We start from the raw sequence: 6,118 nt of genomic DNA on the forward strand, positions 1-6,118 counted from the left end.
CCCAGTGGGACCCATATAGGACTTCTGATCTATGGACACGAAAGAGAACAAACGTGAAAACAGTTTGAAGCCCCCAGGTTCCTGGTAATTTGTTACAGCAGCAAGGGGACATAAATACTGGAAGGGGGATACACTCTGGGGGAGCAGAATACTTTTAGTTGGTGGAAAGTGAGAACCCACTCACCCAGTGGTCAGAAGCAAGAGTCCTGCTGGTTTGACCCTCAGGCCTCACTTCATTATCATCAATACCATTCTCTTCAAGGCTTGGATAGTTTTGCATTTCAGCCATCCTCCAAATAATCCCCCAAATTGAAATGTTTGTTTCCCTTATGTGAAGGATTATTTATCGAATTAGCTTGTTGAAGTAATTATTCTCGCTCATCAAATTGAATTTAATTAATTTTCATATTTCAAGGGCCTGATAGCTGCTAACTGTATCCACTTGGCCGACCGCTCCATAAAACAATCTGTGTTTTCCCCCATTGCACTTCTTTGCATCCTAAAAGACTATTCACTTCTCTGGAGTAAAACTGTGAGGAATGCCAGGCCAGACGAGCAAATTCGCTAGAGGGAAGAGAATCCGTTAGTAAAACACAGCCCAAGGGTTTGTGGCAAACTGATGAACACTAAGCACATTGCTACGGCAGATGGAAGCAGGCAGAAGAGAGAGGGTGCTTCTCCTTTAGACTCTGTGAGGATCCTGAAAGAGGGGCTGGGTTGCCGGACCCCCCACCCCCAGAGCCCCAGCATCTGCCTGCAGTCTGGGAAAGCTCTCGAATGGCTTTTTCAGAGTTTGGCTTCTGGTGGCCTCACAGGAGGCCCACGTCTACGAATGTGTTCATACCCATCCTGGCTTTTCAGATCTGTTCAGGGACGAGCTGCCTTCAGAGCTGACTGTGTCCTCAGGGCTCCATCTGAGTGTGTCTCTGGTGGCCCAGCTTTGCAGTGTCAGGCTGTATTTTTGAGTCAACATGTACAGCAGCACTTATTCCCAGACCCTCGAGGGCAGTGCTAGAAAGTGCTTCGAAAGAAAAGGACAAACAAGACAGAGAAGGAGAAATACGGTGTGGCATCCCTTGTATGTGGAGTCTAAAAAGAAATGATGCGGATGAACTTACTTACAAAACAAAAAGAGACTCACAGACTTAGAAAATGAATTCATGGTTGCCAGGGGGGAGGGATAGTTAGGGAGTTTGGGATGGACATGTACACACTGCTGTATTTAAAATAGGTAACTAACAAGGACCTACTGTGGAGCACATGGAACTCTGCTCAGTGTTATGTGGCAGCCTGGATGGGTGGGGGGTTTGGGGGAGAATGGATACATGTATATGTATGACTGAGTCCCTTCACTGTTCACCTGAAACTATCACAATATTGTTAATCAGCTATCAGTTCAGTTCAGTTGCTCAGTTGTGTGCGACTCTTTATGACCCCATGAACTGCAGCACACCAGGCTTCCCTGTGCATCACCAACTCCCAGAGTCCACCCAAACCCATATCCATTGTGTCGGTGATGCCATCCAACCATCTCATCCTCTGTCGTCCCCTTCTCCTCCTGCCCTCAATCTTTCCCGGCATCAGGGTCTTTTCAAATGAGTCAGCTCTCTGCATACCCCAATACAAAATAAAAAGTTCAAAAGGAAAGGACAAACTATTGGTGGATTTACATGATGCATAGTCAAACTGATACCATCGCTCAACTTCTTATTACACATCTATACAGTTTGTATGTCAATTTATATACATATACACACACTAATAGAGACAAAGCATTAAGGCAAAATTTCTTTACAACTCAGGCGAGAGTCTGCCATCAACAATCTATGACCTGTAATTAGTGGTCTGGTCAATAAGATTATAACCATAAACAAAACATAGCTGTGCTTACCCTTCACTTTCAAATATCCACCCTCCCTGCATATAGACATAGGTGTTCCTATGTTACAAAGCATGTTATTTCACTCGATGCCCACAGTGATCAGGTTTGACGGTAAGGGCTTAAAGGGTAAGTGATATGCCCGAGGTTACAGAGCTCCCAAATGGTGGGACTGAAGTCGGCTAATCACTTATGTCTATCTTCTGTATGATTACACTTTACAGAACTCAAAAATACTGAGAAGTTGTGATAGTCATATAAAGAATGCTTATCATGGATTCTTCATATATTATGTGCCAGGCCCGGTACCGGTCACTTCTGTGTACTTCTTGTGAAATCTTCCTGCTCGCCCTTAGATGTAAGTAGTGTAATTCTTACTTTGTAGATGAGGAATCTGAGGCTTAGAGAGGTGAATCAACAAACCCAAGGCCACACAGCTCACATCTGGTAGAGCCAGGTGTGAACTCACTTCTGACTCCAAAGCCCACGCTCTTCCCCTTTGGCTGTGTTTCCTATTTTCCCTTTAGTACCAATTTAAATCAGTGCTTCCACCTTTTGTAACAGTATTTGCATTTTGCAACATCTCCAGTTAAGGAATGGGAAGACTTGTTTCTTTGGTTTGGGTTTTAATTCCAAGTGTCTGGTAATGGAGGGGAGGGTTCTGGGGGGGGAGAGTCTAGGGGGTCAGCAGGCAGCCCCCTAGTGTCTCTGAAATTCACACCTCAGAGCCAGCCAGCCCAGGCTGCTGCGGGCACAGCTTCAGTTCTCCCGGAGGGTGAATAGGTTCTTCTGAAAAGTGCTGCATGTGCAACACTCTGAGCCCTCGAGAGAGAACTCTTGAGTCCGAGCAGCCCTGGACAGAGGAGCCTGGCGGGCTGTAGTCCATAGGGTCGCACAGAGTCAGACACGACCAAAGCAACTTAACACAGCATACATGCACGTGGCCCTGCTCTTGAGGAGCTGTACAGCCTGGACAATTCATTTCCGAACCCTCTTGGAGACTCTGCCCCCTTTTATTGAAACGGGGATTAAATTAGATAATATGTGTGTGTTTGGGGTGGGGTGCCAGGCAAAACAGGGAAGCTATTCTTTCATGTTCTCTTCCAGGGAGTCAAGTTTCCCTTGGCCCTTCTCTGAGCGAGCTCTCTGCATGAACCCTCAGTGCCTGCCAGGGCAGGCTAATGATCAGAGGCTTTCCCACTCTGCCTTCTGAAGGGTTTGTGGTTGGTACACGTGTCATTTCTTGCAGGAGTTTCCAAACCTCATCACCGAGGAGCTGTCTCCCAAGTAAAGGCTGTTGTGTGTGTTAAGAAATGACTTTGCTCATCCGCAGAGCCCACTGGTTGGATGGCATCACCGACTCAGTGAACATGAGTTTGACCAGCAGTGTTGACCACTTAGTCCTTGTTTTCGTGACTGCTGAAAGTGTCTTTTTTTTTTCCTTTTAATTTTGTATTGGAGTATAGCTGATTAACAATGTTATGATAGTTTCAGGTGGACAGCAGAGGGACTCAGCCACACATACACATGTATCCGTTCTCCCCCAAATCCCCTCCCATCTAGGCTTCCACATAACATTGAGCAGAGTTCCCTGTGAAGTGTTGCTTTTAAGTCCTGCATCTTTATTGAATTCATGTCTGCAAAAGCCAGTCCTGTGCAAACGCTTGGATGTCACTTCTCATTCTGGACTTATATGGACCCCACTGGCAGAACCATGACACTTTCTGAGAGACAGTGTTCAGATAATTTCAGAAAAGCAACAAGCTCATTGGCACGAGTGTTAACCACTTCATATCGAATTTTCCATGGTTTCTTCGTAGTCTGTAGTCTTAGACCCAAGGTTAAGAAAGAATGAACATGATATAGCAACTTAGCTTTTACAAAGCCTTATCATCAAGACACATAAGTGTGCCAAAGCTGTGTCCTGAGCCCTGGCTGTGTGCAGGACCGTGCGAGGTGAGTTGGTGTGTGTACGTAGGTCATGACCCCTGTTTTCAGGGTCCTTATAGTAGACAGCTGGATGCAGACGTAATGTGCTGGATGAAGTGGGGAAAGCATACTTGGTCAGTGTTAGCAGTGTGGCCAGTGAGAGAGAAATCAGCGTTTGTGCAGGTTCAGGGACAGTATTTGGAAACTAAGAATTGTGAGGGATATGCAAGAATCTACAGGAATGAGAAAACTGAAAGGTCAACAGGGGAAGCATTTTCAGCTGAAGAAACAAAGGCACCCAAGTGAGAATTTGCCCCAGGGTGATTAAGGCATTGAGAGTGTTCGAGCCTACTTGGTCCACTTCTTTTAAAACAGTGGGAATCAAGTTTGCAAGGATTGAAGAAAGAAAGTGAAAGTGAAGTCACTCAGTCAAGTCTGACTCTTTGCGACCCCATGGGCTGTAGCCTACCAGACTCCTCCGTCCGTGGGATTCTCCAGGCAGGAATACTGGAGTACGTTGCCATTTCCTTCTCCAGGAGATCTTCCCAACCCAGGGATCGAACCTGGGTCTCCCGCATTGCAGGCAGACGCTTTACCATCTGAGCCACCAGGGAAGCTCTTACAAAGATTAATTGGGCTCAATAAAAAGGAGGTTGAATTCTAAGTTGAGGAGTTTGGCTTATTCCTTTCAATAGTGAAGTCTCTGAAAGTTTTTTGAGCAGACAAATGGCATTGTGAGAGTGAAGTTTTAGGAGAGTTACACTGGTGGTGGTGTTTAGAGGCGGTTGTCATTGAGGGGAAAAGATATAAGATGGGGGAGTAGTTTGAGGACTATTACAAAGAGTTGATAATGAAACCATAAGAATGGGAACTAGGATGACCACAGAGGGAAAGGAAAATAAGGGACAAATAAATGCAAATTGGAGAGCAAGCAGATGGTAGGCTTACAGAAACAGCAAGAGAGACAATGACATCACAGGGTGAAGGCGGAAAATCTGGAACTTGTTGGTATAGCTGGCTTAAACAAGTTAAATTTGAGGTCTGGTGAGACAACCCCAAGTGAAAGGTAAAAACGGCCAGCAAGTTACTGGGGATTCCAGAAAGCAATTGAGAATGAATTCCAGGCTGTAGACATGATTAGTGTGGCATCCGAGTGGAGAGGATGGCTGAAGTTGAGTACTATAGTTTGTAGTAAGTTTTAAAATTAGGTAGAGTGACTCCTTCCACTTGATTCTTTTTCATAATTGCTTTAGCTCTTCGAATTCTTTTGTCCTTCCATATCACTTTTAAAATAAACTTGCCTATATCTACCAAAAAAATTTTGCTGGGATTTTGATAGGAATTGCATTAAACTTGCAAATCAGTGTGGGGAGAACTGACGTCTTTATTACATTGAGTCTTCCAAATATGAACATGGTATGTCTCTCCATTTCTTTATATCTTTCATCCTTTCTTTCATCAGTATTTTGTGGTTTCAGCATACAGGTCCTATACATGTTTAATTTTATTGGGAAAAAAATCCAATATAATGATTTTAAAATCGTTTATACAGATGATAAGTACAAAGACAAAGGGCTTTGAAATGGAATTAGGTGTCAAAAGCAAATGTTATGTATTTATCTTTTCTCTCCAAAGCAGCAAGAAAGAAGGGAAAGAAGTGAGAGTTGACGAGGGTTAAGGCCCAACAGCAAAGGGCTCTAGGGAGCCAGAGATTCCACAGGAGAAGCAAGCCCAGGGTGGGGCAAAGGGTTCCCTGAGGGAGATGTGCAGACGCACCCCCAGATGGCCTCTACCTATTTCATACATAGTGCTATCGAGGAGTACTCAGGGCCGCCACCAGCTGAGGGTGAGACATGGAAGCCTGGGATCTCACAAGCAGGAAACACAGGATCCCTTTTACTGAGGAGGCCCTATATGAGATTCCCAGTTTCCCATCCAACTACGGGAAGGTAGTGTATATAAACTGAAATCACTCAGTGGCCAGGGGACTCAATCCTGGAATGTACACTATGGCAACCTGCTCTGATGTCATATCCACCGTATTCATGTCTTTTTCTTAACAGCTCAGTATTTCTTCTTGTTGCCAATAGTCGTGGCTGTAAACTTACCCTTAACATTTCCCAGCCACAGAGCCGCTAGGACACATCCTCCAGGTAAGTCTACTGTGGTCCCTACTGCAGGCAGAGGAGCTAACATCGGGAAAAGTCATGTTATCCCTTACACTCTTACGAAGATAAAAGTAAAACTGAGCTCAAGCATTGAGAGTTTTTGCCTTAAAAATCTCATCTCCTCCATGGTAAAACAGAGAGA

General features: G+C 44.8%; 1 non-coding gene across 1 annotated transcript; it reads right to left on the reverse strand.

The window, feature by feature from the left end:
- Positions 1–4,350: 4,350 nt before the first annotated feature.
- Positions 4,351–4,422, reverse strand: TRNAC-GCA (transfer RNA cysteine (anticodon GCA)). Its single transcript has one exon. It is a non-coding gene; the product is annotated as a tRNA-Cys (tRNA).
- Positions 4,423–6,118: the final 1,696 nt, after the last annotated feature.

Source organism: Ovis canadensis, chromosome 10 (genome assembly GCF_042477335.2).
Source record: "Ovis canadensis isolate MfBH-ARS-UI-01 breed Bighorn chromosome 10, ARS-UI_OviCan_v2, whole genome shotgun sequence".
NCBI classification, from domain to species: domain Eukaryota; kingdom Metazoa; phylum Chordata; class Mammalia; order Artiodactyla; family Bovidae; genus Ovis; species Ovis canadensis.